The sequence below is a fragment of the Silene latifolia genome, chromosome 1, assembly GCF_048544455.1.
Source record: "Silene latifolia isolate original U9 population chromosome 1, ASM4854445v1, whole genome shotgun sequence".
In the NCBI taxonomy this organism is placed as follows: domain Eukaryota; kingdom Viridiplantae; phylum Streptophyta; class Magnoliopsida; order Caryophyllales; family Caryophyllaceae; genus Silene; species Silene latifolia.
Window position 1 is genome coordinate 62760853 of NC_133526.1, and position 16281 is coordinate 62777133.

Here is a 16281-nt window from a genome sequence, read left to right on the forward strand (position 1 = left end):
ATATTGTATAGTCTTTTTAGCATATTTTAGCACGTATTTCCATGTACTTTTGTACTGTTTATATCGCATTATGCCCCAAATTGGCTACTTTGGTTCGTTTTGTCCGTTTTGTATAAATGAACCTGGAAGTAGTGGAATCGTACCATTTTCGTCCTACTTTGTATGCATTTTGAGGAGACGGGATTTTTCTGAGCGAGATAATGCATTGGGATGTGTGAAGGAACGGTCTACGGAGCAGTCGGTCATGAGTTTGAGTTGATTTGAAGGAAGAATACTCGATCGAGCTGTTTTATCACTCGATCGAGTGGTTTCTATGGCATTGGTTGGTCGATCGAGTAATATTTTACTCGATCAAGAAGTGCTGGAAATTGAGGTTGCTCGATCGAGTAACAATTCCATTCGATCGAGTAGATTTCTTGGAGTTTTACTCGATCGAGTTGTTTTAGATTACTCGATCGAGTGATTTTGGCTGTCGTGGGCTTTAATTAGCCCGTGAACTTGTTTTAGTTATTGGACTTAGTAGTTTTTCTATTTAAACACACGTTAACTAGGTCATTAGCATCTTTTTTATCTATCTAAGTTTTTATCTATCATTCATTTTTCACAGTAAAGACTGCGTTACTTTTCTTCTTCACTGTAACTTTTGCTTTCGGATTTTCTCGCTCGGATTGGTTTGTTCTTTACGCCGGATTCTTGCGATTGTAATATCTTTCTCCCTTTTAATATTAATCTTTCTTTTTATTCATCTTAATTACTTGTTTTGCTTCCTTTTAATTTCTGCCCTAATTACTTTTTATACAATTTAATTATCGTTTTATCATTTTGAATGTTGGTTTATTCTTTGTTATTAGTATTGACAGTATTAATAGCATGAGTAGCTAATCTGTTTCATGTTAGGATTAAGGGATCTACGGTAGAAATGTGACGATGTAGTGAATAGGTTAGATGAATTAATTGTGAGATTCTGTCCCCATAGCAATATAACTGTATTTACCGACTTAATTGAGTGCACGCTTCTGAGTCACCCTTTTAATCTGGTTAAATTTATTCCTGGATCGGAAGATTGGACTAAATAGGCCTGCTATGAACAGTAGACTACCCTGACGAGGACGGAAGTTAAGTTAGTGGTAATTTAGGATAGAAAGTGGACCGGAGGGACCTTTCCATATCCGTCTCGCAGTAATTTATCTAAGTTATTTACAGTTGAGTCACTGGACTACCGTAGTGAACCGAAATCCTGACATGTTCCCTCTCTATTGATAGTTTATTCTCATTTTCTACCTTCACTGCTCTTGCCTTGCTTCTCTTTCTTTTAAACCTTTTTAGTTTAGAAATCAATTATACACCCCCATTTTGTGACCAAATAGACGGAATTTTACAGATATCTTGCCTTCCTGAAGAGATCGACCTGACTTCCCTAACTATATAGTTAGTTTAGTTAGTTATTTTTTATAGGTATACGACAGCCCTGTCATCGAACCCAAAGGACTGTTATTATGGTTCTAGGATTGCTTGTCTAGACACTAGTTTAGTTCAATCTAATGCGATGAGTTGATTTTAAGACTAACTAAGGAGATTAAGGCTAAAGTGGTTAAAAGACGAATGATTACTAAAACGATAAGAGACAATGATAGAGAAAACTAGGATGTTCGGGTTCACTTATGTAGATAAAGGAGGAAGTAAACATATATTAACAAAATCCAAAAGCAAATTCAAAGGAAAGAGCCAATCTCTCGATGTGAGACTAACCCTAGGCTAAAACCAATTAAGTTCTCACTCAATTAACCAAACCCATAGTTTCATCATGTAATTCCTAGATACTAGTCAAGCTCTCACCCAACAAGTAGAAAAGATAGTTTAAACACCTAAACTCTCTCTCAAGCATTTTCATAAACACCTTATGTGCATGACAAAACTAAGAAGCATATGCTCAAGGATTGTAGTTTTCCTATGTCATAATCCAACCTTATAACTCTATATAAGATCCCCCTCCATCCTAGTATGAAACTACTCACACATGTTTATAATAACAAAGGTAAAAGATGAAGACTTTAGCATGTAACAAGCAAGAGAAAATATATTGCAAGGATAAGCTATTTAGATGAACTTGAAATGTAAACAATTAAAAGATGAACAATAATAGGAAAGGAATTATACCAATATTAAAGATAAAGTTGCAATATTTGATCAAACAGAAGAATAATTTTAACCAATCCTCAATTAACAACCCAATACTAAATGTAAACTATTGATAACAACTAATTCTAAGCTAATTTGTAAAGTAATTAAGGTTTGATCAAGGAATGATTAGGGTTTTGATTAAGGGTTTGCATAAGATGAAGGAGATAATTTCAGATCTAGGGTTGTGTGTCCAAATGATTAAGGGAGGGGGTATTTATAGGTTACACCTAAATTAGGTATGAAATTACAAGGAAGGGTAAAAAGCAAAAATGGGGTCCCAGCCAGTGGGCCGGCCGCCGGTGCCCTGACCGGCTGGGAGCTCTCCGTAAGTTCTTGTGGAAAAATAACTCATCGGGTGTGTCTAGCTGGTGGACCGGCTGCCGGTGGTCCACCGGCTGGGAGCTCGATTTGACCTTCTCCTTTCTCCTTTCACTTTTGCTCTTCTTCTTGTGTTCCCAGCCGGCTGACCGGCTGCCGGTGGTCTGCCTGGCTGGAAGTTCCCTAGAAGTTCTTCTATTTTCTTCCTTCCTCTTGTGCTCCCAGCCGGCTGGCCGGCTGCCGGTGGCTTGACCGGCTGGGAGGTCTCTGTAACTTCCTTCCAATTTCAAACTTGCTAAGTACATAGGGGGGAGTCCCAACCGGCTGACCGGCTGCCGGCCTACGGGCTGGAAACTCTTCTCAGCATTCTTCCCTCCTTTCTTCATGGTTTACTTATGGGACCGTCTTCCTTACTCTGATTCCTCTATTCCCGCCTCAAATCCTGCGAGAGGGACACAAAATTATAGACTAGGGGATCAGGCACAAAATGAAAGGTAAGATATACAAAACCGACTTAAAAAGAGTCGAAATACATGAAAATAGAAAGGAAATTTGGTGTAAATAAATCCTATATCAAACCTCTTAGACTTGATCATTACTCGTCCTCGAGTAAGTAGGTGAGTCAAAGAGTCACTTATTTAAATATAATCTAACTATACTAATAATATCCGATGGAAGGCAATTAACGGGCCTCCTCCGTCCCTTCAACTCACAATGAAGTGCAATGAGGTATGCACTCCTTTGCAAGGCAAGTGGGGGCTTGCGGAAAATCTGGATACATCCAACATTTAAGCACGTAATCGAGCATAGGATGCATCAATCAAAAAGTCAACCACTTTCCTCATCTGAGCGGAGGGTTTTGTTTTGAAAAACTAAAGGTTTTGGTCGGGAGATATCGTCTCATAGTTTTGGCGGGGTGTCAACCCCATAGTGATGGCTCAAGCAAACTACATGTGACGACTAAATGCTTAGCAAACAAATTCAAAGGCGGGAAAGGAGGAAGCAAAGCCTAACCTTCAAGATTGACAGGACACACACGAGATTCGACCAAGTTGACCCATGACTAAGAGGACCTAGACTACCGACTTCCTCACGGTTTTCACTAGTCGCTCATTTTTGAAGGACGGGTGATTTATGTGCCAAAAGTTAACCAAGATCACTCAACTATTCGACTCGTGAGAAATGCTCGCAATCTAACGTGGAATCTCCTCCTACATGACCATACATGAGATGCAAAAAGGAAAATATGCATAAAGTGAAACAAGGGTTGTAACGGGGCTAGGTGACGGGTCGAAACGAGGTTGGTGCAAGCACAATTTTGGAAAAATGTGGAGGTACACATCAAGAAGTTTCCAAAATTCCATTTCTTCCACTTTATTACAACAAATGAGTAATGTCTACACCCTAACCAAAATTGGTTTCCCAAAATTATGCAAAAATTGTGCAAACCCGACTCACTTTGGAAAAACATGAAAATCATCACATTATTGCAACAATTGAGTAACGTCTACACCCTAACATGAACTCGTCTTGCCAAATGAAATCAAAAATTGTGTAAACCCAACTCACATTGGAAAAATATCATATGCCCTTTTTATTTTGCAACGCCTTTTTTTACTCCTTGATGACGAATGAGAAGTGTTACACGGCTTTTTCACATCAAACAAAGTACAAGAAGTAAGGTTTTTTCTTTTTTTTTTCACATTTTCTTCATTTCTATTTTCTTTTCTTTTCTTTATCAAAATCTCTTTATTCAAATCAAAGCAAATAAAACCATTATTCCGACTCAAACGGATTGTACACATCCACTAACCAAGACTCGAATCCCTTTCTTCATACAACCGACAACATGTTGACAACTTTCTTGATCAACGAAGGTTGTTTATGGTATGTAGTTTGTTTTGTAGGTGCCAACTGAAAGGTTAAGGCTTAAAAGGAGTGAACAAAATCGATCCTAGTCTAAAGGGTCGAAAATTAAGCTTATTTGGCAATGTGAGGCTCGAAAATGATATGCAACGAATTGTTTCAAGTTATGCACACAAATGAACATCTCATGGTCAAAAAGGAAAAGACACAAATTAATCCCTTCCTCTTGTGCTCCCAGCCAGTGGCCTGACCGGCTGGGAGTTCTCTATAACGTCCTTCCAATTTCATACTTGCTAAATACATAAGGGGAGTCCCAGCCGGCTGACCGCCTGCCGGCCTACCGGCTGGGAACTCTTATCAGCATTATTTCCTCCTTTCTCCACGCTTTAATCAAGGGATCGTCTTCCTTGCTCCGATTCTTCCATTCCCGCCTCAAATCCTGCGAGAGGGACACAAAATCATAGACTAGGGGATCGGGCACAAAATGAAAGGTAAGATATATAAAACCTACTCAAAAGGAGTCAAAATGCATGAAAATAAAAAGGAAATTTGGTGTAAATAAATCCTACATCAATAGTCACTCCCATTATTTACAGCAGCTTCTCTCACATCCTCTTTGCTACGAGTCCACCACATACCAGCTTTCCCTCTCAGATAATACGCAGCCTGATCCACTTGTGTCTCCGCATGACACTTCAATAGCTCAAATAGATTATCAAATTCTCTGTGTCAATCTCCCAATAAAGAAGGTGCTCCCAATCCATCATACTTCATCGGGTTGTGCGTCGCAATAGAAGCACTCACTTTAGCTGAATCATGCACTGACCCCTTTGCTTTAAACGCAGCTGTCAAGGCCTCATTCATAGCAATGAGACGATCAACCTCTTCTTGAGACATAGAAGTAGGTGTAGGTGTAGATGTAGCTTTCTTTGGCATGGTTCCGATATAAAAGAAAATGAACACATAGGCTTTTGCTTAGGAATTTAGGCATAAGGCTTTTTAAATAATACACCTGCAAACAAAACAATGTGTGGTTGACTGGACTGGCCTAAAGCCAGTCAACCACATGACTCACGGCCTCCAAACCGCCACAACACCACGGCATTTAGCCGTCCCAGAATAGCCCATCAACCATAAAAAAAATTATTGCTTTTAACGTCAAATTTCTACAACTAATCATGGTTCAGGGATCACATAACCGCATATCACAAGACATAATATTTCAAATTCACATAACATCCATTTATGTAAATTAATATTTCATACTACTAATCAATTCAAACTAATTTATATAATTTAAACCAAATAATCCAATATACTATTTGATGCATATTATCATCCAATTTCACAAAATACTCCCCAATTATCACGCCAAATCACACGGCCTAGGCCAAAATACCGTCACATATTACTTACCTCAATCCGCGTCCTGCAACAAGGTTAGAAATTTATATCTTAAGACTGACAATTGACCCTTAAGACAGAAAATATTTCCTAATTAACCCACTCGTTCAATTTCTCTCAAGGTGACCTATTCAAAACTGGAAGGGCCATAAGTTTGGTGTGAGGGGACCCTATTTCTCATCCCAAGGGACTCCTACCAGTTTCAACGAGGATTCATTTTATTAGACACATCCTAAATTCATTGAGTTCATTTGTTTTAAGCCTGAGGAACGTCGGCCCTGATACCACTTTGTAACAACCCCATTTATTTAAGAGCCTTTACTAGGCATTCCCAGATAAATGAAACTGTTACCATCCCAGTTGCCTGAGGTAGTGTATACAAGGGTAAACGAAACCACAGTACTGTAAATAAATATAACGTTTAAATGGCCTTATTACATAATCCAAAATAAATAACAGTAATTAATTAAAATACAATTGGAGCAGAATTAAATAAAACGATTAATAAATAATGTTTGACCATTCTAAGTGATCTAGACAGCTAAGTAAATTTCATAGCCTCTCGCCCTTCAGCTCCTCTTCTAAGCCACCTCAATTACCTGAAATCAATCGGCTCCCCAATTATTGGTTCATCACATATGTTTAAAAAAATACACGGTCAACCCAACGCTTGAGTAGGAATATCTAAACAACAAGAACAATACAACAGTAAGACAAATCAATTACGCAAATGCTCAATTCCATTCACAATTCCAACAATCACACATCCTCTGAGACACCCATAAAACAATGGCAACTCCGAAACACCCTTTGTATAAACCGCCACCCCTGGTCCGGTTTATACAGCCATAACAAACTCTGAGACACCCTTTATATACCGTCACCCCTAATCCGGTTCTTCAAATATAACCCGCCACCCCTGGTCCGGGTACTCAAACAACAACAATACCATTATGCAATACGGATAATAATATTTCAACCGATAAACAATAACATTAACCATCCAACAACCAACATCCAATTCCAATTAATATTCAATGGATAAATTACGCCAATACACATTCAAGTTGAGTAGAAAACCTACCTCAGCAGCAAAATCCAATAAAGCGGTTCAAGAAAAATAATCAGAAGTACTCCACTTCAAAACCGTCACCTAAAGGAAATATTATAATTTAATTATTAATTATTCAATTCATTATTATAATTTAATCGGTTATAATTTAATTATATTAATTGTTTCTCGTGTTTATTATTACGTAAAACCCATCTCAATAATAAATTAAACCCAACAACCAATACCCATGCAACCCGTCAGAACAACCCACAAAACCCCACACATACACGGTTTTAAACCATGTTCCACAACACACCAAAACCCGGCTTTTCCCGACACCACTAACCACCAACGACACCACCCACGCCTGCCATCTCAAGCCTGCACCATGACGTATCCCGACAACTAACAACCACCAGCCAACTGTCCCTTATAACACTCAACTAACACACCCTAAACACTACCCTCAAACCCGACACAAACAAAACACAAATACACATACTCACCACCCTTACCACCACCATGACAGCTGGTGGCCACCACCGCGGTCTCCCTTGACCCACGGTGGTCCCACCATCTGCCACAACCAAATCGGACAGCCCACGGCCAAACAAAATGACACATGACCCGTTTAATTACACAAATACCCATACACGACATCCACCATACCAACAACCACCTGCAACCACCCCGATACCACCACGAGGACCGCCCACAGCCAGCATAACCAACCACCCAGGTCTCACAACCATTTTTCAAACACATAAGGTACAAATTCCGTCTTAAAGGCTCACGGCAACCACCCTTTAGACGCCAATTCTGCCACTCACGGTGGTCAACAGTGGTCACGGTTGGTCCTACTAGAATCATGATTGTCAAAGGTATCTACTAAGGTCAACATCATTGTTCAAGGTGGTCAATACGGTGCATAAACGATTAATTAATTGAATAGAACGATATAAACATAAATTACAACGGTCTTACCTTGAGGCGATAATACTTTGATAAATTCCCTTATTTTTCTCCCTTAGATCCTTCTCCCTTGCCTTAGATCAATTATTTGTGTTTTTATGTTGTACTCCCTCCTATTCATTCATTTTGTCCCTCTTTCCTTATCGAAGCTAGTCGGATTTTTGTCCCTCTTTCCTTTTTTGGTAACTTTTGTGTGGTCCAAATTTAATTACATGTGGAGTAGAGTGGAACAGAGTGTTTTGTGTGGTCCAAAATCATTTTCTTAATTCTTGTGCAAAATAGAAGGGGGATAAAATGAATGAATAGGAGGGAGTATATGATTATGAGTAGGTAGATAAGCTATTTATAGAGATGTAGGAAGGAAAGCGGGAGGAAGTTTCCCAATTCCAATTCTCTTATTATTTGTTTTTCCTTTTCTTTTAATCACGTAATATTAGCAGTAGTATGCAAATATAATTCCCACAACACTCCCATCATACACGTCCCCCACACTTGTACCCTACACGGCCCAACAACTCTCGCCTCAATCATTATTTAATTACTTTATTTTCGTCTTACCACTTAAGTAGTCAATTAATTAAATTATTAAATATTATTTAAAGCACATTTTAATATAATTCTACCGTCTTAAATACGGGGTATTACACTATTGTTCTGACTGTGACTGATTCGTCTTAGCCAGTGGAATAATAGCTACTATACGAATGTAACTATATTCACGATTGTTTCAATAAAAGCGAGTAACGAGTAAAGAGAAGATTGCAGCGGAAATTAAAATAGCAAGAGATCAACCAAGCGATTTTTGAATGGGTTCGGTCAACATTTAAGGGCCTACGTCCAATTTTCTTTTTATTGCTTATTTAAGTGATCTACCCCGACTACTTAAAACCCTTACAATAAAAAGGACCAACAACCTACTCCGGTTGCGACAAGATTTCTAAGACTACTCCGTCCAAGAACTCGACACTTTTAACTAGAATGTTTACACAATCAGAGTTTCCTCAAACTAATTCTTAGAATTGAGAAAGACAACTTATAAGATCAAACAATTATAGATAAGAGAGTACAATACTTAAAGCAACAGTTGTAATGACTGTAACACTTGAAGACTTAGAAAGTTTTGCAAAAGATTGAAATGCTTTGAACTTGAAACAATTTTTGCAAACTCAGTTAATTTCTAAGAAAAAATCTTGGTTGTAAATGAAGGGAAGTGCTCCTTTTATAAAGGAGGCAATCAAGAGGGAGCAAGCAAGGGTTTACAAGTCAACGCTTTTGGTATGTGACAAAAGCTTTGACCTTCCCATGTTTGCAGCAAATAGAGCACTTTTCTAAGAAACAAAAAGAGGAAAAGATGATTTGTATTTATCCTTAAAGGGCTTTTGGTTTTCAAGAAACAAAGAAGAGAAACAATCACAAGAAGACACTTCTTGAGATCAAAATAGAAAAGACTAAAGTTTGTTTTACAAAAAGCCAAAGGTATGTTTTAGCACAATTGAAGAAAACTTTTGAATTGGAAATTAGTATATCCTTTTCCGAAGAGTCACCCTTCATTATTTTAAAAATAAGCTGAAAACCATCTTTCAAAACTAAGGCAAGAAGAAACCATTTCGTTTATAAAAATGAGTTTCGAAATTGAAAGATTTATTCAAGTGTTACAAACCAAAGTGACAGTCCAGCTTACCGTTACCAGCGAATGTAACAATAGGCTTGACTGTTACCATTGCAGGTACTCTACTCGTTCACATTTACAATAGTTGACACAATAGACTCTAAATCTTGGGTAACAAATGTTCAACACTTCTTGATTAAGACTTGCAAATGATCGATTATTCCTAAAAAGGGAAACTAAGAAAACACATGTTAAATGGGCATGTCATCATCAATCAAAGGAACCCAACATAACGCCAAGCTTTACATAAAAAAATTTGATCAAGAAATATAAAGCAAAAGGGAGAGAGTAATTAAATAAGGTTAATGAACATAGGGTCCTACAAAAAAAAATCAATCCCTGAATTTAAGAGACCAATATTATCACTTTAAAAGACATAACTTTTATACTATGTAGATTTTAGTGTATCTAATTTAAGAAAATGTTCTAAAAAAACAAAATAATGGTATAATAATTGATAGTGTTAGCAAAAATATTCTTTTAAAAATAGCATTTAAACACCCTTCTTAAAACTTTTTAAATACTAAACATTATTGATGAGCGAATCATGTTACTATAGTTGCACCTTGCACGTATGTAGCCAAAGGAGAGCAATGCAGATTCGTAAATTTGAAACGGGTTAACTCGTTTGAACTATATAAATTTCTGAATAAACTCTGGTGTATCGCATAATTTTAGCAACAGGTCTCATTTTAGATGGTCTATTCATAAAAGTATTATCATTTAAAAACGGTTATATTTGATCATAAAAATGGTCACTTAAGACCTATCTGAAGCCTTCAGACAGAATAACACAAAATAAGTCGTCTGAAGGTGAGAATTTGTGTAATTTTAGGCGGAATGGATGTCCCGTGAACATCTCAAGTTACAAATTTTCACCATGATTGTTGTGCGGAAGCGTGAATATCCCGTGTTGGGCCTCTGCTGCATTGGTGATTACTGTCCATAATAGTACGATATTGTCCGCTTTGGGCCAAACCCTCACGGATTTACTCTTGGGCTCCTTCCCAAAAGGCCTCGTACTATTATATTTTCTGGACACTTATAAAGATGATCTTCTATCTTTATTCTACCGATGTAGGACATGGGTTTGCACCCTAACAATCCTCCCCTCAAACCAAGGGCCATCATCTTGACTCGGACCTTGACCTCTATGGAGAATTTCCCATACCTACAGCCTAGGTAGCAACAAAACGGACACGGACACGACACGGACACGTGATACGGCATCCCATGAAATTTAAGACACGGGACACGCTATTTAAATTTAATAAAAAACATATTTTGTGGTTATAAATAACGTATGATTTTATTTTTGTAATGTATTTAATTCTAAATTTAATGTATTTGATACTAAATTTAGGTAACTGAAGGTAAAATTCGACCTTAGCTATATCAAATTCTCATTTCTCATCCAAACCAATCTTCTAATCAATCTCTTTTGACAATTTATTCCTCGTCTAAACTATAATATTTTTAGGCGTGTGTCCGACGAGTGTCAGATGTCCGGGTGTCCGACACGGTGTCGGACACGGGACGGCTAGTTAGGAGGAGTGTCTGTGCTACCTAGCCTACAGCCCCAACTTCTAGACACCCGAAATATCACAAGTCTTGATAACCTCCCCTTAGCCGACACACCATGCAGCCACGAGCCATGTCTTGCACCACATGTCACCGCCTGGTCAAGTGAGCGCCCCCACATGCTCCTAAGCCTGCAAGCCCTTGTGCCCTTCTTGGGAATTTGCTACACATGCATATCGAACATCCTCTGCATCCAATATAACCTGGACCGGGTCCGTCACTTCAGAAGTTCTAGAACACAAATGGTCTGTGGCATCCAACTTGGAAAGGATCCACCAGACCTGTGGCACCCAACCTGATAAGGGTCCACCTGATCAACAGTTCTAGTACACAAATGGTCTTTGTCCCCACAAGACCTATGACGCCTTTAATCCATTTAACCATGGACCGGGCTTGCTCAAGGACTTACCCCAAGCTAGGAGTTCCATGTCTTAGAGTGTACAACTTCAAGTCTTGGGCCTGGTGATGCATCCTCGTGTCTAGCCCAAGTCGAACCTTGGGATCTGATAGCACTTGTTGTGCGGAAGTGTGAATATCCCGTGTTGAGCCTCTGCTGCACCGGTATCCACTGTCCATAATAGTACGATATTGTCCGCTTTGGGTCAAACCCTCACGGATTTACTCCTGGGCTCCTTCCCAAAAGGCCTCGTACTATAATATTTTCTGAACACTTATAAAGATGATCTTCCAACTTTATTCTACCTATGTGGGACATGGGTTTGCACCCTAACAATGATAATTACGCACTACTCCCGTTTATTACTTATTACTAGAAACAAATATGAGTTCTACAATTTATACGTTTTTATGGCATTCGTTCGTAGCATCTTCCTCGTAATTTATGCATTACTTCACGTGAATTAAACTCATAACTTTTATTTTTAGAATAGTGTAAAGCGGTCATACACAACATTTATTATATTTTAGAAAGTAAATAGGCCATTTCTTGTATGGAAAATTAGTTAGCGCTATCCGGTGGTACTCAATCTCGGCGTCATCCTCTCACATGTAATAGGTGGGGATCCCAATAATAATGAGTACATCACAAACATGTGATGGGGAACCCCAATAATAAAGGGTGCATATGAGAAGGTGGCGCCGTATCATTATCACAAATATTACTATACAACCAGTTGTATAATAAGCATTGTACAACCATATACATTAATCTGAGCTTATGTGCAATTTTATTGAGTTTTGTAAGAGTTTATTTTTTTTATGTTTAAGTGTGTGAGTTCAAAAACTTTAAAGCATAGCTCAGATTCTTTTTAACAAAACTCGAAAACTTTAGTACACAGCTCAAATTCTACACCATACAACCGTATACAACTGGTTGTATAATCTACTAAGTGGTATCATTATCCTGCTTGTATTACAATTGTTTTTAATTAATTTCTCTTTTGTATCTCATCACTCTATTACTTCCCTTATTGAAATAAATATCATAAGATCAGTCCAAAAAAATATATGGACCATTGGTAAGAAATGGAACTAGAAAACATAGATAGGTCCATTAAACATGAATACGTTTTACTTTACAATTTTTTTTAATATTTTTTTAGTGATGACTTTGTAAAATAAACGGATTAATTGATAATAACACCCTTTTTATGTACCAAAACTTTAAAATTACACTCCTTTATATTTTTTTTTAGAAAATTACAACCTTAAACACATATTTCCTTCAAAGTTGATACCAAGTCTCACTCTGGCCCAAAAAAAAAAAAAAAACGATGAAATATTGTAAGATTCGCTTTAATATTAACATAAACTTCCTATTTTGCCTTTCATTTAAATCACTTACCTATTCTCTATTACATATTGACTCCCTTGTTTCTATTTTCACACTTTCATCAATCTTTCCCCTTTATTTTTCTTCATCTCCACTGTCAGGGGCGGACCGAGGATTTCAAGTCTGTGGTAGCAAAAAGTTTAAGTGTATAATTATTTAGATAAAACTAGTGTGTAGCCCGTGCGAATGTACAGTTTTTTAGATTCTCATGTATAAAGAACTTATAACAGTTAGAACTAATAGTATTTAAATACACTTTAAATTAAAATTTTAAAATCTACAGTTGTTAGTTTGTAATATTATGAGTTAGAATAGAAAAAAAATTGACATTTTTACTCTGAATAAATTGACTGTGTAACTGAAACTATTTTTGTCAAATAAGTTATTTATTAAAAAAATTCTACATCAAATGAAACAACTTATGATTATTCACAGGGTTTAAAGTCTACAAAGAAGCATATAGCTATTTTTGTAATTTTGTTACAATATACAAAGTAACAAATATAAAGAAAAAACATGAAAACCCCACACTACTTCAATAATATGAATAAAATTTTTTTAAAAAAAATTGGATTTTAAATATAATATTTGTGATATTTAAAATACATGTATTGGAAAAATGAGATGATAATGAATAAAATACATAAGGCCCAATTATGAAAAGTTGCGTTATTTGATAAGATATTGTGACACATATATTAACTATATATTATATATTGATTAATAGGAAAAATTGACGGGAATAATCCCACCTTTAAGTCGTCTTCCAAGAATAATCTAACTTTTCAATAATCCAAAAATAATGCCATCTTTGAACCCCTTCTTCTTTAAACAATCCCTCCATAAGAATGACTTATAATAGTAGGTAATGTGTCTTTAAATTTTTGTTTTAATTACTTTACTTCATTACTATCCATTTCTTTCTTAAATCTTTTAAAATAATAGAGCCGTTGCCCGACAATCAAGGGAGTTGTTGGCTCCATATCTTTACCAAAGGCAACAAACAATTCCTTTCGTATATATTTTATACACTTAGCTATTATTTCCGTAATTAGCGAGATTGTAAAACACCGATATCTCGACATTCTGCCGCCATTGTTTCTCGGAATCCAATGACGAACACCGATAAACCCTTTGCCGAAACCAAGTCCACTCAATCCTATTCCATCGTCCCGGTTCAAAATCCGGGATCAGACATCACTCAGGTGAATTTCACCGGCAAAAATTACAATGAATGGTCTCGCTGCTTCCGTCTTGCTCTCCTCGCCAAAGGGAAGTTTGACTATATTGACGGGACCATCTCGAAACCAGCCACTACGGATCCCAATTTCAAGTCCTGGCGGTCTGCAAACGCCCTTGTTTCGGCATGGATTTTCAATTCGATCGATCCCGACCTTCGCACCTCCATCTCCTTAGGTGATGAAGCGACCCACCTGTGGACTGACATCAAAAAAAGATTCACTGTGGTAAATGACGCTCACATTTATAAATTAGAAAACGATATTATTATGTGTAAGCAGGGTCCTACGGAGACGGTCATGGCGTATTATGGCCGTATCAAAAAGCTATGGGACGATTTAATTGCTAATGACGGATTTCCCACCTGTGATTGCAACCCCTGCTCCATCAAACTTCTGAGTTTACTCGATCGTCGTCGCGAAAAGAAACGGGTATGTTCCTTTCTTATGGGGCTTGATTCCCGCTTCTCTGTTCTTCGTTCCCATATACTCGGGACTAACCCACTACCAAATTTAAATCAAATTTATAGCCGCCTTCTTCAAGAGGAAGGTATGCGCACTTCTCTTGACAACCCTATGACTGATTCCCGACCCGACACCATGATATATGCTGCCCGTGTATCTCACGGATCCAACAATTTAGGGGGGGAGGGGGGGCAAACCGTGTTTCCATCCAAATCCCCTCCTATACCTCCACTGACCTCTCTGCCTGTTCCAACCCGACTCCACCCATGAAACCTGCCGTGTCTTGCCTCGCCTGTAGACGACCACGACACACCTTTAAAACATGCTTCCGTGTCACTGGACTCTTTCTGACTGGTGGGGAGACAGACCCCGTGACCAAATATACATCAGTCCCGATGCTACTGATCTTAGCGAAGCCGTGTATGTCCCTGATGAACGGGCTCGACAAAAACGCCAATCGAAGAAGGGACCTCGTGCTCACATGGTAAGTCAGGTAAATCGCTCTGATGCTTCTTCCTCTTCGACACCAGCAGCTACGAATGGATTTAATTTTAACAATTTAAATCCAACCGAACAAGCCGAAATTGCTCAGCTTTGGCAGAACCGTGCATCGACATCACAGGAACAATTAAATGGTAAAATCTCTTTTTCCTCATGGATTATCGACACCGGGGGATCCCACCACATGTCGGGATACCTCTCGCATTTTTCTAATATTCGTGATATATCTCCTCTCTCCGTGGGACTGCCTAATGGGGATCGAACCACGGCCACAAAGTGTGGCGACATTGTCTTTTCCTCTCGTCTTATTTTACGCGATGTCTTATATGCTTCTAACCTTACATGTCATTTAATTTCTGTTTCTAGTCTATTACTTGATGATAAGTTAACCATCCAATTTACTCAAAAATTATGTTTAATTCAGGACCGTTCCTCGAAGATAGTGATTGGTGCGGGTGAGCAACGCGAGGGACTCTACTATCTAAAGGATGTACGAAATTTTGAGGCTCGAGTTTTTATGGTAGGTTCTGTTGACACGATCGAACTTTAGCACCGACGATTGGGGCATCCCTCCACCCACATCGATCGTTTTCTTTCAGTTTTGCATAATAATAATTCTCGAGCAAACTCTAATTTTTTTAGTAAGACTTGTGAAATTTGCCTTCGTGCAAAACAAACTCGTGAAAAATTTCCTTTAAGTACGAACAATGCTCTTTCAATTTTTGATTTATTCCATTGCGACCTTTGGGGTCCGTATTCTGAAAATGGGTCTTGCGGGTCTCGTTATTTTTTAACCATCGTTGATGATTTTTCAAGGTCCACTTGGGTCTACCTTTTACGACATAAAAACGAAGCTCGTCAAAAATTATTAAATTTTTTCGCTATGACTGAGCGTCAATTTAACAAGAAAATAAAATGCTTACGAACTAACAATGGCACGGAGTTTTCCTGTCTCAAAACTTTTTTCAATGAAAACGGCATAATTTTCCAAACTTCCAATGTCGATACTCCACAACAAAACGGACGTGTTGAACGCAAACATCGTCATATTTTAAATGTTGCCCGTGCCCTTTTATTTCAAGCTTCCCTTCCTATTCTTTTTTGGGGAGAGTGCGTTTTACCAGCTGTCTATCTGATAAATCGCACTCCGTCACAACTCCTCCACGGAAAAACACCATACGAACTCCTTTTCGAAAAACCTCCCCCGATGGATCATATGCGCGTTTTTGGTTGCTTAGCA